Below are 7,096 nucleotides of genomic sequence, written 5' to 3'. Positions count from 1 at the left end.
GACTCTTGAAGAAATCCTGCCTCAGAGACTTCCCCATTGCTGTACTTTCCACCACAGCTTGCTAGCTGTGCCACTAGATGGCCACATTTCTCAGCTAATGCGATTATTTCCATTAACCTACTAGACAAAATCCTTCCAGACTTCCTATTTGATCACAGCACAGGGATGAAATCTGTATCTGCTCCGTAAGTAGCTCACAGAAAAAGCCAGCCGTACAGAAACTCAGTAGGTCATACTGGAACACAAAGAAGATAATCCCAATCTTTTCTAAAGTCCTGAAAACAATCAGAAAACCAAATAAAATCACTTATGTTCACAATTATGCGGCATCGCCATGGCAAACAGATGTGTGTTGCCTATAAAAGATGACTGCTCTTTTTCTCCTTCTGAAACTTTATTGCCATTTCTTAAAAGTTGTGATGGGGCACAGAGCGCATGAACAGAGCAGATGTGCTGGACAACATACAACATGTAATCTGCAGGAGTTTGTTTCAAGTGCAGATCTCTAATCCATTTGTACTATACACGCCTGTACCAAAAGTGTACAGATGCCTTGGGCTGTGAAATGGCATCGGACGAGTACAACAAGGTTAATGTGCATTCTTCTTTCCTGAAAGAGAAAGAAGTAATGGGACAAAACTCAATGCATTAAAGTAATTCTTGGCCAAACGAAAATTGAGTGTGTGACACAGGCTTTCCATTTGATACAAAAACTTCAGGGCTGGTTCAATCAGTTCACAACAGCACCTCCCGCTGTGTGGACACTCAGGCACCATGGATGCTCTTGCAGAGAAATTCTCCATAGGATACTTTTTCTCTTTGTCCTTGCAAACGGGCTTGCTCCTTGCCCTCCAGACCTCTAGCCTTTATGAACATCCTTTAAAACTGGCCTTTCTCATGGCTGTAGAACTCCCCTTCCTCACTCCCTCCCCAGGCTCACTGCAGTGGCTGACAAATCTTGCCCAGGATGGTGACTTGATCATTTGCCTTTTCCCATCACTCCACTGGCTCACCTGTCAGGTATCTCGTGATCACCTGCAGGTCACTGCACAGCAGTGTCCCTCCATATTCATCTGCCCTGCTCCCTTACCGTGTCACTCCTTTCCTACTCCCTCCGATCTTCTTACAATCGAACCCCTCATTGCTCTGATGCTCCAAGTGGCCTCTGAGAGCTCACCTGCAAAGCCATCTCATTCTGATTCAACCCCTCTGAGGATCCTCACCTTCAGATAAGGCCTATAAGAAATGAGTCCATGACATCATCTGCTAATTTGGGTAATTTCTTTAGCTCTCAGGTGAGCTGTTCAATTGCTTTTTGTAGAGGGGTGATATTTTAGCAGACCCATAAATGTGCCTAAATACTGGAAGAAGACACTTGCTAGACATGAAATCAGCACAAGTAAGAGGCCAACAGCAGAAACCAACGGTGCTCTCAGGTAATTCACAGCATTTGTAATCCTGACCACGTAGGGCCACAATGAAACACCGTCACTTGCTCACGTTATGATTTGAAAACTGTTCAGTCATCTACTATGGACACATAGGCAGAACCCTATAAACACAAAACAGGAACTAAATCTACACTGGGATTTTTTATCATTATCATTTGGCAGAAACAACGTGCAATATTTACAACATGTTTCAAGGAAGAGGGAGGTCTCACTGTGCAATTAGAAAAGTTCAGAAGTTTGTGAACTCTGGCATTCAGGTTCTTCAACTCAGATAATTACCTTTGGATTTTGCACAGTGTTTTTGGCTCCCTGGTCTCTATTATGAGAGGGAATGAATAGTTTTGAGCTTGTAAAACAAAGAACAGTCAGGAATAAGAGTATTATGCAAAGCAGAAGCTTTGGTACAGTACAATAAGGATTTATAGGGTTTCAATTTATAATCTGTTTGTAACCTTATTACACCCATGAAATGTCACATTCCAGGGACTAGATCAGAAGGATTTTTTTTTTTCTGGTGAAATTGAATTTTGATGCAGTTTCAGAGTGTGAAAAGGCTTTTCTTTTAATTTTGTAGGCCCAAACCTGCAAGTTTTACTTACGTTGGTAATCCTTATTACAGTAAATAGGCACATGAAAGCCAATGATATTACTCCCTAGTGTCAGGTTTGCTAACATTGGGCTCTGAAGCACCAGCTCTGTATTATTAAGAATTTTTGACCTGAAAAAAAGCCCCCATTAAAAGCTGGAATTCTACTAGCTATCTCCCATTGCACACAGCTCCAAAAAGCTGCTAAACAGGGGTCATTTGCAGAATACCAGTCACTTTCATGCCACTTCAATGCTCATTACCAAATCTCAGTCTGTCCTGGCTCATTTGCTTTTCTTTAAAAAATGTTGCCATTATCATCTGGCTCAAAAATACCCTAAAATGAACAGAGGGAGCTGACCTAAATACCAATTTTGGTCTCAGAACGCCCTGGCTTTCAAGGAGGAAGCTCTAAGATGGATCTCAATTCCAGAGCAAAAAGAGCCACCAAATTCACTGAAATCAAGGCTGAAGTTGGCCTATCATCTCTACTGGGGAAGCTCAAAAATCAGCAGTAACAGGGAGTACAATCTGCCATGTCCTGGAAGCATAAACACTTACATGGTAAGAAATATTATTTAAAAAGGGCACACCTTAAAATATACATGTTCTCATAGAATCAATGCACACCATAGGTGCTAGTCCATATTGCAGCAGATGATGTGAGGTGACAATGGAGGTAGGATCTGCAATAATCTTAAGTGTTCCATTTCCCTCCTCCGTGTGTTTTTTAGAAGAAAGGAGTATCTAAGTGTATCCTAGCTGACTGCTTGGTACCCATTAGCTATTCAATACATAAACGAAGGCCAAAAGTGTTCTCACAGTAGTCCAACAGCAGGAAGAAAGCCCCTTCATACCGGTGGAATGAGTTAGGAACAACAGAAAAAGGATGATTGTCACCTGCAACTGAGATTGCATCTGAAAGCAAAGTGTTATTTGGTAGATAAAGCAGAAAACACCGGGAAAATCTCCTGATTCTGCTTTCTAACCTAGACACGCTACCCTAAAGTATGCTAGGAGAAAACTGGGAAGAGACCATGCTGTATTGGTATAATATGGTAAGTTAGTGGCACAGTGGAAGGCGTATCACCGTTGCCAAAAATTGGTTTAATTTCAATTATGCAATGAAAATTTTAGACTTTTATCTTCTCACAGTTATTTCCCTGTATTTTAAAAATTAAAAAATGGAGGTGCTAAGTAACTCCTTACTAAACCTCACTACTGACATCAAGCAGAAACAGCATTTAAGCCATCTTCTAGCACAAATCTCCCCTTGGGCTGTACGGCCACAGAAAGTCCCTCAAACCAGCAGAGCCACTGCATTTGCTGCATTGGAGACAAAGTGCAAAGGGCGAAGAGGCATCACAGTGGAACGACTGCTAAAGATAGCCCGTGCCGCAGCTGCACGAGGGAGCCGTGGAGCCCACAGGCTGCAGAGAGGAAACGGGCAGAGACTGCGTCTGGCAGTGACTGACTGGATATCTCTGAGACTGGTTTGGAAGGGGATTAGTTGTCCCTGACCAGCAAGACCTGCAGGGAGCACTCTTATTTACGTGTTTTGCATAGGGGATGTAGATTTGTCTTTAAGGCCACATACAGTTAGAAATAGGAGGAGGGTTCCTGGTCCTCAGGCCCATCCCTTGCTGCAGCAAGCCCTGCTACATATAATCCTGGTCACAAATGGAGCAAGCTTCATCTTCTAAGTACGTTGGTGAACTGCTCCCTCTGCTCCCAGTGGAAAGCTCTTATAGGAACTCACTCCTCTGCTGGTTAGCAACTAATTTCTAGCTTCGATTTATGCACAGCCAATTTATATTCATTTGTTCTTGTGCCAACACTATCCTTTAGCTTAAACAGCTCTGCTTCCCTGCATGGTGTTTATTTCTCTCCCTCCCCCACCCCAACTGTCAGACAGCACAATCCTCCCCGACTTCACTTGCTGGATTAAATAAACCGGTTCTTTCTGGTCTTCTCTAGGATTATCAAATCCTCATTCCCCTTCTTACCCTGCTTTGGCTTGAGGTGTGAAGTCCCTGTGTCCTGCCTGTCATTTTGTTCCCAGATTCCTCATTGCCACTTCCAGGATGGTGTTAGTCCATGCCTCCTCAGTGGTCATCTCAGCCATCTTCTGCACCTGCTCTAGTACAACTTCAATGTTCCTTACCAGAATAGCGTGAAGTACACCAGAGCTTGCCAGACTTGGCATAACAGAATTAAAACTTCCTTGCTTAGGTCTAAGTACAGATCTCTCCTTCGCTTTGGACTTGAGACCATTACCAAAACATCTGAGAGTACCTCATAGCTTGCGAATGTACCCCACCTAACAAGAAACCTTGGGAACTATGGCCACAATAGAGGCCAAGACTTAAGGTCCAGGAAAGCTAAAGCCCACATGCACAGAAGTATTTATGTTGTCCCAAAAGTTTCTAAAGTACATCATTCAAGTCTCTGATTCCCACTAAAAGTAGTCACTTGTTCATGAGTTGTGTGCATACTTTTGAGGTTCTTGACCCACACAGCTTCCTGAGATATCCAAGTGACTGTAAAAGGAGTATCAGCATTCAGAAAAGTGACAGGGCAGCACTTAAGCAAGTACCCTTGCTTGCCTGCTCCCCAGGGATGCAATGCACGGCTCATCATTGCTCCTCGATACCATTTTAGGTAGTCAGGCAACTAAGAGATGACATCAGGCAAGCCTCCCTACCACCTCATTAACATCTCGATAAAGATTAACTCCATGATCCACAGCAAGATGGACAGACAAAAGCTTTGTAAAGAAGTCAGGATATAAAGGAGGTCCTGGTGAGGCAGGAAATATCCTGCAACAATAGAAATCCCATTGTGACAAGGAAAAAAACCTGCATCTCCATGGAGTGAAATCCCCAGCAGACTTTTCGGGCACATTCCAGTCACTGCAATCGAGTCTCTCTCTAACCTCTGTGACTCTCTGTTAGAACAATGCATGCATTTTAATTTCGTCTTATCTGCTAGAAAATAGGTATGGATCCCTCTGTCCTTGCCCTACTAAAGATCATTTGCAGGCACAACAAGGCTAAACAACCACAAGAGATGAATGTCTCCTCTCTTCTGCACAAGTCAGGGGTACGCTTTTGACCTCGTGTTCTTAGGGTGGCATAAGTCCTTAAGCCATTTTTAGTTCCTGAGACAGAAGCAGCACTTAAGCTCCTTTAAACCTTTATGGTGGCATAAATGCTTAAGCTGCTTGCAGTTCCTAAAGCCAAGTCGGAGCTATAGCTATACATTTCTGCATAGGCACATGCCTGTGGAGAAGCTCAGATAACTATCTCCACTCCTGCTTCCTTTCCTTTGGATGCATTTATTGTTATTCTATTAGAGTTCTTGCGGCTGTCTTGCATACTTTAAAGAAGATTTAAGAAATGCTGTTGTGACAGATCTCTGCTAACGCTGATTAGCAACATGACAATTTATACAATCCACTGATCTAGCCCAAAGCAGGTCAGCGCCTCGACAGTCTTGACACCTTTGCTGAAATGGAATACCCACAGTTAAAATCAGCTGGATCTTAAAAGCACTGCACGGCAATTTCCTCTGCATTAAATGAATGCACTAAATACTCTGTGTGCACCCTGCGCTCCTCACCTCACAGTGTTTGAATCTTGTCATTCAATCTCAATACTTAATTTTCAAAGTTTTCCACGATTAACAAATGAAGCCCCCCATTCCCCCTAGATTTGGTCATGATAGTAAACCTAAAAGAGGACTACTGGCATACAACATTTTAGTAATCAGATATTTTGGGGTTACATGTGAGAGAGAGGAGTGTGACCTTTTTAAACAGTATAGAAAAATATGTACTGCAAATGTTTATAACTCCAGTGTGACTAAAAAAGTTTTACTCATGAAGAAAAACCAAATTACTAAATAAAGTTTCAGTCAAAAAGACGGTTATTTCAAAAAGGACTGAAGTATGTGGAAAATGGGAAATATAACTTACACTACTTTACAAACTTAACCTATGAACTCTGTGTCCGTGACTGTTAATACTTAATTATAAGAAAAAGATTAGACCTCAGTCAGCACTCCAGCCGAATTCATGCTTGAAGCTCATTTATTACTGTGCCGTTCTGGATTCTCATCTGTGTCCCTTGAGAACTGGCAATAGCAGTCAATGAAGAAAGGGAGGGATCAAATTTAGAAGCCTGAGTCAACTGAAAGATAATCATGATTTATAACTTGAGACAGCCCACAGAAGTAAATGGACGATGATGACAGGCACGGAAGGGTAGTATGGAAACCAACAGCTGGAAGAGAGGGTGGAAACAGTAAGAAGGGAGGAAAGTGGCGGTGGTGGGGATCACATCATGTTCCAACCATGTTGAGACACTACATAGTTCTGCCCCGTAACAGGTCATCACCTTTTCTTAGCAAGATGTTGCTGTACTTCCAATACCACTGTCTCTGTAGCTCCTAAACTGCTTATTTACTTGCCTTGATCCGAAGGGCTTGGGTTAACCTGGCTGTTTTAACTCCAGCATGTGAGAGAGCATTCCCATGTGAAGAGCAGACTGAGGGGAACCTCAAAGATGTTGCAACAAACAGTTGGGGTCAACAGCTGTCTTGGGCCAGCACAGCTGCCACTGGGAGAAGACTGGGTTTATAGTCATATTTAAAAATGTATTAAAGATCTGGGGTCGGTGCAACACATGGAAAGAGACTGTTCTTGTCTCAGGAGGCATACAAGTTCGGAGGAGAGGAATGCACAAAGACCAAAAGCAGTCAAACTAATAATAATTAATGAACATTTACATTTTGTGGAGTTTACTATAAGCCTGAGCAGGAGTCATATTTTTGCCCCAAATGCTGTTTAACCAGCTATAGCAAATCAAACGATTTTTATGTATGGGCTTGGAGAAGTCTTGTTCTCTAAACGTGAAATTGTATTACTAATAAACAGGAATACGCTAATTCAAAGGACACAACCCAGCAGGACTGTTTTCTTCTCACCTCCCTCTTTCAGCTGAAAATATAGGACTCTTTTTTTTTTTTTTTAATCTCTCTGCACTAACAACAGCAATAA

The 7,096-nt window shown here is 42.4% G+C and overlaps 1 protein-coding gene across 1 annotated transcript in view; it reads right to left on the bottom strand.

Annotated features, from left to right (window-relative positions):
* GLI3 (GLI family zinc finger 3) overlaps positions 1 to 7,096 on the bottom strand; it is a 209,126-nt gene that overhangs the window by 11,990 nt on the left and 190,040 nt on the right.

This window comes from Charadrius vociferus, unplaced genomic scaffold (assembly GCF_000708025.1).
Source record: "Charadrius vociferus isolate BGI_N301 unplaced genomic scaffold, ASM70802v2 scaffold97, whole genome shotgun sequence".
In the NCBI taxonomy this organism is placed as follows: domain Eukaryota; kingdom Metazoa; phylum Chordata; class Aves; order Charadriiformes; family Charadriidae; genus Charadrius; species Charadrius vociferus.
The sequence above is the reverse complement of the archived record's forward strand: the minus strand, read 5'-3'. Positions and strand labels throughout refer to the sequence as shown.